Below are 15,650 nucleotides of genomic sequence, written 5' to 3' on the forward strand. Positions count from 1 at the left end.
TCAGATAATGTTACTGTCTTGCTTGAATATTTGCCATTGACGTCTCATTATACTCAGAATAACATCCAATGTCCATAAAATACAATTCCAATAAGATGGGTTTTTAAAAATTACGAGTGAGAGTGTGTTTGTGAAAACATAGGAGGCTGTGGTTTTTCTGCTTAGATCTGTTAGTATAGTACAGTATAGTATAGTATAGTAATATGCATCCATACATGTATGCATGCTAAGTCACTTCAGTCATGTCCAGCTCTTTGTGACCCTATGGACTGTACCTCACCAGGCTCCTCTGTCCATGGGATTTTCCAGGCAAGAATACCAGAGTGGGCTGTCATGCCCTCCTCAATATAGTAATATGGTCACTTCTGCTCCTGCTGCTGCTAAATCACTTCAGTCGTGTCCGACTCTGTGCGACCCCATAGACGGCAGCCCACCAGGCTCTGCCATCCCTGGGATTCTCCAGGCAAGAACACTGGAGTGGGTTGCCATCTCCTTCTCCAATGCAGGAAAGTGAAAAGTGAAAGTGAGGTCGCTCAGTCGTCTCCAACTCTTAGCGACCCCATGGACTGCAGCCTACCAGGCTCCTCTGTCTGTGGGATTTTCCAGGCAAGAGTACTGGAGTGGGTTGCTATCACCTTCTCCAATATAGTCACTACTAGTAAATAAATACTGCATTTTTCCAAAAAAAATCTTACTTGATCATGACACATAATTTTCTTCTTGTGATCTTGGGTTCTATTAAAGAAATCTTTTTTGTAGCTTTATATGTGATATTGGTTCTATAATTTTCTTCCTTTCAGTGATTTATATCAGGTTTAAGTATGAATGTTAAAAAGGAATTTTTAAATCTCCTTTATTCTCTAGGCTTTGGAGCGATTTATGTATTATTGGAACTATTCAGTGTAAAGTCTCTCTGTGCCTGTTAATTTGTTATTCCTTAGTAACACTGTATCTTCAGTGAAAATTGGTGTAGTCAAGTTTACATGTCTACTATGGTCACAATGATCTGTAAATAGTCTCTTAAGAATTTTTAGTTTCTTCTGTTTCAATAGTTATTTTCTTCTTGTCATTTCTTATTGTGTATACACACGTCCTTTCTTTTTCCCATGATTAACTACTAGTTTGTCTACTTTGTTAACCAAAAAATGGGATTTTGACTTACTAAATTGCACTCATTGATTTTTCTATGCTCTACTTTTACAAGTTTTGCTTTTAATGTATGCTGTTATAAATTGCTGTGTTTTCTCTTTTTTTTCTGGCATTTTAGTTGTAACTTAATTCACTGGTTTTTAAAATTATTTTATGGTTATTGAAATTATTTATGTTTATTTTAATTTTTCTTTGGTCAATTTTTAAATAGGTCCCAGTGATTCTGATATATGGGTGTTCTATGACTAATTTTTAGATTCTTTATAATTGTGATTTTTCATTCTGCTTTCAACCATGAATTGTTTATTACATCATGCCTTTTTAATCTTTAAGTTGAAGGGTTTTAGTTTATATATTGCTTTGTTTCTAGTTTTGTTACATTGTGATCAATGTATGTTACTTTTACTCTGGTTTACTCTGTTTAAGTTCCTAATGCGTTCTCTTTGTCTTCTATATGACTGACTTTGTGAGGGTTCCAAACATTTTGAGATGAACTTATGTTTTCTATTATCAGGACACAGTTCAATATATAGACATAAAACAATCTTTATTGACTATATTATTCAAGTTCTTGATATTTACTTTCTGGCTACTTAATATGTCTTGTACAGGGTAGAGTCAAAAATCATTCTACTATTAATGTATTTTAATACACTATACTCCCTATAGTTTTTGTCTTACTAAGACAGTTGCTGTCACTTTTTCTATATATATTCATAGCATATCATTTTCTGAATTGTAGCTTTTATAATTAAAAAGTATTCTTTGTTGAATATAAAACTTTTTAATGTAAATTCTACTTTTCAAAATCAACAGAGCAATGCCTGTTTTACTATTTCTGTTTGTTTCATATATATTTGCCTATCTTTTTGTTTGTTAGTCTTTGTGAATTATTTCTTAAGTGTTTCTCTTTATAAAGAATATATTTGTGTCTTTCCTAGTCAAATTGAAACTAATTTCCCTTTTTAGAGATGACTTAAGCCCATTCCCATTTTTTGATATGACTGCTAACATTGTCATGCTATTTAAAAATCAGGTTAGGAGAGACCTTAATGATCAATCAAATGGCTAAAATACTTAGCAGAAGTCTTAATCTGTTAAATTAACTCAGAGACTGAATCTGACTCTCTTCTAGACTCCCTCAAGCCTTAATTATTATAGTGGAACATCTTACACTTTAGAAAGTAAGCTGTATGTATGTGCATGTGTGGGTGTCGTTTTTCTATGCATCTTTAGAGCAGCTCTCCACTCCCCCCTCCCCCAACAATGTGTGCTCCTGTAAACAGTCTCTTTATGCACACACTCCTCCCCATGATTCCTTATTCTGCTGTCATATACATACAAATATCTTTAAGACTGCCAGGTACATGGTAGGTGCTAATTAAGTATTTGCTGAATTAATTAATGCATGAATAACTCAGAGGAAGGAGCTTTTTCAAAGTTAATTATTTTATTAAATTATGTGAATTCATTGTTCCATTTGCCTGTAAAGTTATAGATGTAAACAAGTGATGTGTCTGCCTGATCTGGGCATAACATGGTCTAATTGTTTTAATGCATTCCATTTTCATGTAATGGTTTGTGCCTGTAACAATTTTCAACATTATATAAAGTGCCTAGATATAAACCTTCATTTGTTAAACTCCACTGTCTGTACTTTTAACCTTACCACAAAATCACATCTCATTTGAAAAAAAAAAATTATTCTATTTCTTTGGATCCTCAATATATTCATTATTATCACACTTGGCATATGATACAGATCCTAGCCTCAGCCTTATGATTTTGACTAACATAATTACTCTTTTCAATGAACTCTGAGAATATGAAATTATCTTGATTTACTGGCTCCTTAGAAAAGCCCAGGTACCTCTGGCTTGATAGTGAGACCTCTCTGGCATGCTTTGCCTTGCATTTCATGCTCTAATTTTGTTTCTAGAAAGGACTTTAGAGGTTTTAACTTTTCTTTTGGATCATTAATTTTGCTAAGTCATTTGGACAGCAGGGTACTTAGAGCTTCCTCAGCGATTTGAATGAAAGAAGATTTTGAAAGTGCCTCAGTTGAATGCTTCTTAGACTAAGTTGAAGGCTTTCATTAGAAACAGACTACACTATCCATGGAAGATTTATGAGTATATGATTGAACTGGGCATGACAGATATGATTATAGATGAGGCTTTCACAAATGCGTGGGTGAAAAGATAATCATTTTCTAAGTGCAATGATAGATATTAGAAATTTAATTAAAATGAAAACAAGCTATTAGAATAGATAATATACTGTGTCTATAGTATTCAAATAGAGCAATCCAATCCACCAGGTGAAATAATTAAAACTTATAGAAAAATGAATACTAGCTTAGTAATTATTTGAAAAATAATTGATTGTTTTACTATTAAAAGGTTTATTTAATTCATTAAAATATTCACAAAATACTGATTAGTCAGTTCAGTTCAATTCAGTCGCTCAGTCGGGTCCGACTCTTTGTGACCCCATAAATCGCAGCCCGCCAGGCCTCCTTGTCCATCACCATCTCCCGGGGTTCACTCAGACTCACGTCCATTGAGTCCGTGATGCCATCCAGCCATCTCATCCTCTCTCGTCCCATTCTCCTCCTCCCTCCAATCCCTCCCAGCATCAGAGTATTTTCCAATACGTCAACTCTTCGCATGAAGTGGCCAAAGTACTGGAGTTTCAGCTTTAGCATCATTCCTTCCAAAGAAATCCCAGGGCTAATCTCCTTCAGAATGGACTGGTTGGATCTCCTTGCAGTCCAAGGAGCTCTCAAGAGTCTTCTCCAACACCACAGTTCAAAAGCATCAATTTTTCGGCGCTCAGCCTTCTTCACAGTCCAACTCTCACATCGATATATGACCACAGGAAAAACCATAGCCTTGAATAGACGGACTTTAGTTGGCAAAGCAATGTCTCTGCTTTTGAATATGCTATCTAGGTTGGTCATAACTTTCTTCCAAGGAGTAAACGTCTTTTAATTTCATGGCTGCAATTACCATCTGCAGTGATTTTGGAGCCCCCCAAAATAAAGTCTGACACTGTTTCCACTGCTTCCCCATCTATTTCCCATGAAGTGATGGGACCGGATGCCATGATCTTCGTTTTCAAAATGTTGAGCTTTAAACCATCTTTTTCACTCTCCTCTTCCACTTTCATCCAGAGGCTTTTTAGTTCCTCTTCACTTTCTGCCATAAGGGTGGTGTCATCTGCATATCTGAGGTTATTGATATTTCTACTGGCAATCTTGATTCCAGCTTGTGTTTCTTCCAGTCCAGTGTTTTTCATGATGTACTCTGCATATAAGTTAAATAAACAGGGTCACAATATACAGCCTTGACATACTCCTGTTCCTATCTGTAACCAGTCTGTTTTTCCATGTCCAGTTCTAACTGTTGCTTCCTGACCTAATTACAGATTTTTCAAGAGGCAGGTCAGGTGATCTGGTATTCCCATCTCTCTCAGAATTTTCCACAGTTTATTGTGATCCACACAGTCAAAGGCTTTGGCATAGTCAATAAAGCAGAAATAGATGTTTTTCTGGAACTCTCTTGCTTTTTTCATGATCAGGCAGATGTTGGCAATTTGATCTCTGGTTCCTCGGCCTTTCGAAAACCAGCTTGAACATCAGGGAGTTCACGGTTCACGTATTGCTGAAGCCTGGCTTGGAGAATTTTGAGCATTACTTTACTAGAATGTGAGATGAGTGCAATTGTGCAGTAGTTTGAGCATTCTTTGGCATTGCCTTTCTTTGAGATTGGAATGAAAACTGACCTTTTCCAGTCCTGTGGCCACCGCTGAGTTTTCCAAATTTGCTGGCATATTGAGTGCAGCACTTTCACAGCATCATCTTTCAGGATTTGAAATAGCTCAACTGGAATGCCATCACCTGCACTAGCTTTATTCGTAGGGATGCTTTCTAAGGCCCACTTGACTTCACATTCCAGGATATCTGGCTCTAGATTAGTGATCACACCATCATGATTATCTGGGTCTTGAAGACCTTTTTTGTACAGTTCTTCCATGTATTCTTGCCACCTCTTCTTAATATCTTCTGCTTCTGTTAGGTCCATACCATTTCTGTCCTTTATCGAGCCCATCTTTGCATGAAATGTTCCCTTGGTATCTCTAATTTTCTTGAAGAGATCTCTAGTCTTTTCCATTCTGTTGTTTTCCTCTATTTCTTTGCATTGATCTCTGAAGAAGGCTTTCTTATCTCTTCTTGCTATTCTCTGGAACTCTGCATTCAGATGCTTATACCTTTGCTTTTCTCCTTTGCTTTTCAACTCTCTTCTTTTCACAGCTATTTGTAAGGCCTCCCCAGACAGCCATTTTGCTTTTTAGCATTTCTTTTCCAAAGGGATCGTCTTGATCCCTCTCTCATGTAGAATGTCATGAACCTCATTCCATAGTTCATCAGGCACTCTTATCTATCAGATCTAGGCCCTTAAATCTATTTCTCACTTCCACTCTATAATCATAAGGGATTTGATTTAGGTCATACCTGAATGTTCTAGTGGTTTTCCCTACTTTCTTCAATTTGAGTCTGAATTTGGTAATAAGGAGTTCATGATCTGAGCCACAGTCAGCTCCTGGTCTTGTTTTTGTTGACTGTATAGAGCTTCTCCATCTTTGGCTGCAAAGAATGTAATCAGTCTGATTTCAGTGTTGACCATCTGGTGGTGTCCTTGTGTAGAGTCTTCTCCTGTGTTGTTGGAAGAGGGTGTTTGCTATGACCAATGCATTATCTTGGCAAAGCTCTATTAGTCTTTGCCTTGCTTCATTCTGCATTCCAAGGCCAAATTTGCCTGTTACTCCAGGTGTTTCTTGACTTCCTACGTTTACATTCCAGTTCCCTATAATGAAAAGGACATCTTTTTTGGGTGTTAGCTCTCCAAGGTCTTGTAGGTCTTCATAGAACCCATTCAACTTCAGCTTCTTCAGCATTACTGGTTGGGGCATAGACTTGGATAACTGTGATATTGAATGGTTTGCCTTGGAGAAGAACAGAGATCATTCTGTCATTTTGAGATTTCATCCAAGTACTGCATTTCGGACTCCTTCATTGACCATGATGGCTACTCCATTTCCTCTGAGGGATTCCTACCCGCAGTAGTAGATATAATGGTCATCTGAGTTAAATTCACCCATTCCAGTCCATTTTAGTTCACTGATTCCTAGAATGTCGACTTTCACTCTTGCCATCTCTTGTTTGACTACTTCTAATTTGCCTTGATTCATGGACCTGACATTCCAGGTTCCTATGCAATATTGCTCTTTACAGCATCGGACCTTGCTTCTATCACCAGTCACATCCACAGCTGGGTATTGTTTTTGCTTTGGCTCCATCCCTTCATTCTTTCTGAAGTTATTTCTCCACTGATCGCCAGTAGCATATTGGGCACCTACTGACCAGGGGAGTTCCCCTTTCAGTATCCTATCATTTTGCCTTTTCATACTGTTCTTGGGGTTCTCAAGGCAAGAATACAGAAATGGTTTGCCATTTCCTTCTCCAGTGGACCACATTCTGTCAGACCTCTCCACCATGACCTGCTCGTCTTGGGTTGCCCCACGGGCATTGCTGATTAGTAGAAGAAAAATGAGATTTTTGGCACTACAGCATTCTAAATGTTTTAATGAATGTACATATAGTTGTCTGCATGGCTTGCTTTACATGTAAGTGCCTACATTCATATGCATACCAGGGTGTACATTTTTATCTTTGCTGACTGTACAGTATCTGTACATTTTTACTATATTTGAAGAATTCTTTAGCTTTCAATTCTTGATGAAAAGCAGAACTTCCCTTTAATTGTTAAGCTGGAGATGCTTTATCCCTTTCCCAGATTCTCTGACAGAAATTTTGTAGGGAGGTAACCTAACCTTAGTTAATAAGATGCAATCACTCAGTATAGTTCATCTAGAATACTGATAAGAGAAATCATTCTTTGTGTCAACAACAGTAGAAGCAGCAGTCCCAGTTTCCACTGATCATAACACTGACAAAGCAAGTTTCGGTTTCAAATGGTGATGAACTATTTCAGTAAAGGCCATTAGCCACTCTATGTGTATGAACTGTTCTCTCACCATGGGATTATTTTGCAGTTTCCTAACGCTAGTAAAGTAATGCTTAAAATTCTCCAAGCCAGGCTTCAGCGATACGTGAACCGTGAACTCCCTGATGTTCAAGCTGGTTTTAGAAAAGGCAGAGGAACCAGAGATCAAATTGCCAACATCTGCTGGATCATGGAAAAAGCAAGAGAGTTCCAGAAAAACATCTATTTCTGCTTTATTGACTATGCCAAAGCCTTTGACTATGTGGATCACAATCAACTGTGGAAAATTCTGAAAGAGATGGGAATACCAGAACACCTGACCTGCCTCTTGAGAAACCTATGTACAGGTCAGGAAGCAACAGTTAGAACTGGACATGGAACAACAAAGTAGTTCCAAATAGGAAAAGGAGTATGTCAAGGCTGTATATCATCACCCGCTTATTTAATTTATATGCAGAGTACATCATGAGAAACGTTGGGCTGGAAGAAGCATAAGTTGGAATTAAGATTGCTGGGAGAAATATCAATAACCTCAGATATGGAGATGACACCACCCTTATGGCAGAAAGTGAAGAGGAACTAAAAGCCTCTTGATGAAAGTGAAAGAGGAGAGTGAAAAAGTTGCTTAAAGCTTAACATTCAGAAAACAAAGATCATGGCATCTGGTCCCATCACTTCTTGGAAAAGAGATGGGGAAACAGTAGAAACAGTGTCAGACTTTATTTTTTGGCCTCCAAAATCACTGCAGATGGTGATTGCATCCATGAAATTAAGAGACGCTTATTCCTTGGAAGGAAAGTTATGACTAACCTAGATAGCATATTCAAAAGCAGAGATATTACTTTGCCAACAAAGGTCTGTCTTGTCAAGACTATGGTTTTTCTAGTGGTCATGTATGGATGTGAGAGTTGGACTGTGAAGAAAGCTGACTGCTGAAGAATTGATGCTTTTGAACTGTGGTATTGGAGAAGACTCTTGAGAGTCCTTTGGACTGCAAGGAGATCCAACCAGTCCATTCTGAAGGAGATTAGCCCTGGGATTTCTTTGGAAGGAATGATGCTAAAGCTGAAACTCCAGTACTTTGGCCACTTCATGCCAAGAGTTGACGTATTGGAAAAGACTCTGATATTGGGAGGGATTGGGGGCAGGAGGAGAAGGGGACGAGAGAGGATGAGGTGGCTGGATGGCATCACCGACTCAATGAACGTGAGTTTGAGTGAACTCCGGGAGTCGGTGTTGGACAGGAAGGTCTGGCGTGCTGTGATTCATTCCCTCATAGAGTCGGACATGACTAAGCCACTTAACTGAACTGAACGTCTAATGATATTGAGCATAGCTCATGTGCTTTTGCCCATTAGTATAAATTCCTTACAAATACATGGTTTGCAAATGCTTTCTCTCATTCTGTAGGTGTTTGAAGCATAAAACTTTTAATTTGTTGAAATCCAATTATTCTGTTTTATTCTCTTGATGCTTGTGCTTTTGGTGTCCTGTCTACATATCAGTGCTAAATCTATGGTCATGAAGATTTATCCATGCTTTCTTCTTAGAGCTTTCATCTTATACTACAGCTTGTGTATGGTGTGAGGCAAGGGTCTAAATTCATTATTTTTCATGTGGACATCCACTTGTTCCACATCACTTATTGAAAAGCCTGTTTGTTTGTTTTTTTTTTTGCCTGTTGAAGTATATCTTTATAAAAAGTCAACTACCCATAAATGTGAATGTTTATTTTCAGATATACAATTTGTTACACTGATCTTCACCTCTATTCTTATGCAAGGACCCCCTTGATTACTACAGCTTTGTAGCAAGTTTTAAAATCATATGTATGATTTTTTCCAAGTGTGTTTTTCAATATTGCCTTAGCTGTTCTGGGTCCCTGACATTTCCATATAAATTTTAGAACCAGCTTTTTAATTTCTGCAAAAAAAAAAAAATCTGGGATTTTAAAAGTGAGTATATGCAGTCTACACATCAATTTGAAAAATATTGTCATCTTAAGTACACTATGTCTTTTGATTCAGGAACATGAATATTTTTGGATTTGTATAGTTACAGTATAGTATCTTTCAACAATGTTTTGTAGTTTTCAGCATATAATTTTTCATTCTGTAAAATTTATTCATAAATATTTCTTGCTTTTGTATGCTATTGTATTTGGAATAGTTTCAGATTGTTTGTTGCTAGTGTGCACATACAGTTATTTTTCCTTATCTTCTTATCAATCTTGTATCCTGCAACCTTGTTTAAGTCATTTACTCTAATACTATCTTTAGTTGATTCCTTCGAAGAGCATATTGCCTGAAAATAAAGTTGGTTTTACTTTTTATATTTTTAATCTTGTGTCTTTTATTTCTTTTTCTTGCTTAGTTATCCTCCCTAGAAATTCCATTACAATATTGAAAGGAAGTGACAAGAGTGGAAATTCTTACCTTTTTCATGATCATGTTGTAATTTACCATTAAATATGATCTTAGCTGTGGGTTTTCTGTAGGTGTCTTTTGTGAAGTTGAGGGAGTTCCTTTTGTTTATAGGTTGTTTACAGTTTTTATCATGAAAGTATATTGAATTTTATCACATTCTTTTTCTGCATCTATTGAGACAATCATGTAGTTTTTATCCTATGATATGGTATATTACATTAATTGACATTCAGATGTTAAAACATTTGCAATTCTGGAGTAAATCCCACATAATGTGGGGTTATAATTCTATTTACATGTTGCTGGATTTTATCCACTATTTCTTTGAGAATTTTTATACATATGTTTATAAGAGATATTGGTCTTTAGATTTCTTGTGACATCTTTTGTCTGGTTCTGGTATCAGAGTAATACAGCTTCCTAGAAAGATTTGGGATGTATCCTCTCCTTTTCCACATTTTTCAAAGAATATTTAAGGATCGGTGTTAATTTTTCTTTAAATATTTGGTAGAAATCACCAGGTAAGCTATCACAGGTAGAGCCTGTGATTTTTTTTCTGGGAAGTAATCATTTAATCTATTTATTCTTTAAAGGTCTAATCACACTTTTCATTTATCCTTGAATAAATTTCAGTTATGTTTTTAAGAATTTGTCCATTTTACCTGTTATCTAGTTTGTTAGTATAAATAGTTCATAATATTCCCTCATGCTTCCTTTTACTTCTAAAAGATGGATAATGATGAACCCTCTCTGATTCTTAAGTAATATGAGCCTTTTCTCTTTTTTTCTTGGTCAGTACAGCTTCAGTTTTGATATTTTTACCAAAAATAACTTTCAGTTCGTTGAATTTATGGTTTTCCATCTTCTGCTTCTTTTCATTTATACTCAAATCTTTATAATTTCTTTCCATCTTCTTGCTCTAGTTATACTTTGCTCTTTTATTCAGTGTCTTAATATGAGACATTAAGGTTATGGTTTGATATTTAATATTTTATTCAGCTATAGCTATACATTGCCTTTGAAGCATGGTTGCTTTAAATGCACCTTATAAGTTCTGATATGCTGTGTCTTATCTTTATTCATTTTGAGTATTTTCTAATTTATGATTTCTTAATTGACCGACTGGTTACTAAAAGAGTATGTTGCTTGATTTCCACATATTTGTGAACCTCTTAGGTTTATTTCTGTTATTTCCAATTTCATCTATTGTGGTTGGAGAAAACATTTTGTATGATCTCAACCTGTTTAATTTTACTGAAGTTTGTTTTGTGGGCTAACAAATGATATATCCTAGAGAATATTCCATATGCTATTAGCAACGTGTATTCTGCTCGTATGGTTTTTCAGTTCAGTTCAGTTGCTCAGTCATGTCCGACTCTTTGCGACCCCATGGACTGCAGCATGCCAGGCCTCCCTGTCCATCAGCAACTCCTGAGGTTTACTAAGCTCATGTCTGTTGAGTTTGTGATGCCATCCATCCTCTGTCATCCCTTTCTCCTCCCACCTTCAATCTTTCCCAGCATCAGGGTCTTTTCAAATGAGTCAGTTCTTTGCATCAGGTGGCCAAAGTATTGCAGTTTCAGCTTCAGCATCAGTCCTTCCAATGAATATTCTGGACTGATTTCCTTTCAGATGGACTGGTTGGATCTCCTTGCAGTCCAAGAGACTCGCAAGAGTCTTCTCCAACACCACAGTTCAAAAGCATCAATTCTTTGGTGCTCAGCTTTCTTTATAGTCCAACTTTCACATCCATACATGACTCCTGGAAAAACCATAACTTTGACTAGACGGACCTTTGCTGTCAAAGTAATGTCTCTGCTTTTTAATAGGCTGCTTAGGTTGGTCATCACTTTTCTTCCAAGAAGCAAGTGTCTTTTAATTTCATGGCTGCAGTCATCATTCGCAGTGATTTTGGAGCCCCTCAAAATAAAGTCTGTCACTGTTTCCATTGTTTCCCTATCTATTTGCCATGAAGTGATGGGACTGGATGCCATGATATCAGTTTTCTGAACGTTTAGTTTTTAGCCAACTTTTTCACTGTCCTCTTTCACTTTCATCAAGAGGCTCTTTAGTTCTTCTTCACTTTCTGCCATCTGCATATCTGAGGTTATTGATATTTCTCCTGGCAATCTTGATTCCAGTTTGTGCTTCATCCAGACCAGTATTTCTCATGATGTGCTCTGCATATAAGTTAAATAAGCAGGGTGAGACTATACAGTCTTGACATACTCCTTTCCCAGTTTGGAACCAGTCTGTTGTTCCATCTCCAGTTCTAACTGTTGCTTCCTGACCTGCATACAGATTTCTCAAAAGGCAGGTCAGGTGATCTGTATTCCCATCTCTTTCAGAATTTTCCGTAGTTCATTGTGATCCACACAGTCAAAGGCTTTGGCATAGTCAATAAAGCAGAAGTAGATGTTTTTCTGGAACTCTCTTGCTTTTATGATGACTCAGCAATGTTGGCTTATTTGATCTCTGGCTCCTTTGCCTTTTGTAAATCCAGCTTGAACATCTGGATGTTCACCTACTGTTGAAGCCTCACTTGGAGAATTTTGAGCATTACTTTACTAGAATGTGAGATGAGTGCAATTGTGCGGTAGTTTGAGCATTCTTTGGCATTGCCTTTCTTTGAGATTGGAATGAAAACTGACCTTTTCCAGTCCTGTGGCCACTGCTGAGTTTTCCAAATTTGCTGACACTTTGAGTGCAACACTTTCACAGCATCATCTTTTATGATTTGAAATAGCTCAACTGGAATTCCATCACCGCAACCAGCTTTGTTCGTAGTGATCTTCCTAAGACCCACTTGACTTCACATTCCAGGATGTCTGGCTCAAGGTGAGTGATCACACCATTGTGATTATCTGGGTCATGAAGATCTTTTTTTGCATAGTTCTTCTGTGTTTTCTTGCCACCTCTTCTTAATATCATCTTCTTCTGTTAGGACCATACCATTTCTGTTCTTTATTGTGCCCATCTTTGCTTATAGATTTTAATGTTGTTCAAGTCATCGATTTCCTTGCTGATCTTTTGCATACCTGATCTACGTGTGTGTTCAGTTGTGTCTGATTGTTTGTGACCCCATGGATTGTATGTAGCCCATCAGACTCCTCTGTCAATGAAAATTTCCTGACAAGAATCCTGGAGTGTGTTGCAGTTTCCTGCTCCAGAGGATCTTCCCATCCAGAGACCAAACCCACATTTCCTGCATTGGCAGGTGGATTCTTACCAATATGCCACCTGGGAAGCCAATACTTGCTTTATCCACTATTAAAATTAGAGTGTTAAATTTCTCAACATTTATTGTTGCATTGTTCATTTTTCCCTTCAGTTATATCAGATTTTGCATCATGTCTTTTGGGGTTTTACTATTAAATTTATGTATGTTGTTAATTGCTATATTCTAATAAATTCACCACTGTTATTTCTATGAAATGCCCTTTTTGGTCACTAGTGATAATTGTTGTCCATATGTCTGCTATTAGTATATTGACACCAACTCTCTTGTGGTTCCTGCGTGCACTGTATAGTTTTTTCTGCCATTATAGATTCAAACTGTTTATATAGTTGAATCTAAAGTGTATCTTTTACAGAAAGCATATATTTAACACACTTTTTATCAATTCTGCCAACCTCTGCCTTTGAACTGGAGTGTTTCGTTAATTTATATTTAATGTATTTCTGATAAATTAGAATTTACCCTTTTAATTTGCTTTTTATTGTTCAGTCTTCTTTTGTCCTGTTGTGCCTTCTTACTGATTTCCAAGTGAATATTTTGTAGTGTAATATTTGTATTCCTTTAATGTTTTTTCACTATTTTAAAGTTATATTCTTAGAATTTGCTTTAGGGCTTACCGTATACATTTTGTCTTATCTTCATCTTCAGATTTATACTAATTTGAGAGATAGATATAAAAAATATAGCTACTAGAAAGCTCTGTTCTCTCTTCTTCCATTCTATTACTGCTGTACATTACATCTGTATGTCTACAGACCCTACATTACATTGTTATAATTTATTATTTTATATAATGTTAATTATTTTAAATAAATTAAGAGAGGAAATTGGAGCAAACATATTTACAGAGTTTGTAGCAATATTTCATTTTATTATTATTATTATTATTATTTTACCATTTCTGGTTCTCTTTACTTGTTCCTATGAATTCTAGTTAGTTACCACATGATGTCATTTCCTTTTCTCAGTACGACTTTTTTATCACCTTTGATCTTTTTCCTCCTTCTCTCTTTTTTCTTATTTTGGCATTTTCATTATTTATAATGCACTCAACGATGGCCCATAATTGTTTGAGACTATATTCATTTTTTATTAACTACTTGCACCAAAATCTGTTGTTCCTGAGAGTGCCTTTAGGTTTAAACTTCCTCATTCCCTGTTCTAAATAGAGTTATTGGAAGAACTTTGGAGCCCTGTGTTCTTATCACCTGCTTTTCCAAGGCAGTATCTTGGTACCATTATTCAGCTGACTGCTTCTCTGAGTGACATTCCTATTTTTCAATCAGGGAACTGGGTAGGGTGGCAGACTTTAGTCTCTTTAACTTGCCTTTCCCTGTATGAAACCTCCATCCTACGAGTGAGATGGGGTAAGTTCAACTGAGGACTCAGTATTATAGGCTTCCCAGGTGGCACAGTGGTAAGAACTCTGCTTGCCAGTGCAGGAGACACCAGAGATGTGGGTTCAATCCCTGGGTTGGGAAGATCCCTTGGAGTAGGAAATGTCAACCCACTCCAGTATTCTTGCCTGGAAAATTCCTTTCATGGTGTCACAAAGAGTCAGACATGACTGAACACACACACACACACACACACACACACACACACACACACATTCTTAGCCTGTCACACTTGGCATAAAAGCCTCTGCCCTATGAATAAGAGCTGTGGAGAAGGGGAGATCCCTGACTTTTCAACTACATAAAGCTTCAATTTTGCCTTGGCAACATGGAGCTTGAAGAGATGAGAAATGATGGTAAATTGTCTCTCCCATGGAGGTAGCATAGTTCTTGAATGAAAGCTGGGAGGAGTGGGAGGCCTGTTTTCTTGGTCTCACTTACCTGGAGAGGAACTTCCATCAGGCTGAATAGGGGTGGGGAGAGTAAGTCATAGCTCAAGAGCCACAGTCTTTTACTATTTTTTAAAATAAGATTTAGATTTCTTTCAATAAATATTTATTCATTTGCATTATATCCTGAGGAGATTTTCCAAAGATTGAATAGTTGATATCATTATTGTTCTTTTAATAAATTTTACCAGTTAAGGTTTTTGTTATTGCTACAGAGTGGTTTCATAAAGTTCTTCCCTGTCCCTTTTTTTCTCTTTTTGGCCACACTGTGGAATCTTAGTTCCCTCATCAGGGATCAAACCCGTACCCCCTGCAACGGAAGTGTGGAGTCTTAACCATTAGACTGCCAAGGAAGTCCTCTTAAAGTTTTTTACACTGTCATCTTGGAAGCTATTAACTAGCCCATTTCCATTTAATAATTGCCCCTTCTGCTTAAATTAGCTAGAGTTGGTTTCTATTGATCACAGCTAACAACTTGCAATCACACACACAACACACACACACACACACACACACACACACACACACACAGAAATGCAGAAAACTGACAAACTGAGATTCATCATTAGTTTCTGTATAAGATTTTTTTTTTAAATATGTTCCCTTTGATTAAAAGTAATTAAGTCTTATGTCTGTATATGTACTTGGTAGGTAGGTGAGGATTTCATCTTTGTTTTTAACAAACCTATAAAAAGGAAAAAGTAAACTTCTGAGAAAATAATTCAAATATTAGATGTAATTTCTGTCTGCTAATGGTAGGCAGAAGACCTATGCCATTGAATAATTTTTTAAGGGATCATAAAATGTAATATTCATGTTTAAATATATATATTTAAATTAAAAGGGCTTCCCTGATAGATCAGTTGGTAAAGAATCCACCTGCAATGCAAGAGACCCAGGGTCAGTTCCTGGGTTGGAAAGAT

This window comes from Ovis aries, chromosome 21 (assembly GCF_016772045.2).
Source record: "Ovis aries strain OAR_USU_Benz2616 breed Rambouillet chromosome 21, ARS-UI_Ramb_v3.0, whole genome shotgun sequence".
Classification (NCBI taxonomy): Eukaryota; Metazoa; Chordata; class Mammalia; order Artiodactyla; family Bovidae; genus Ovis; species Ovis aries.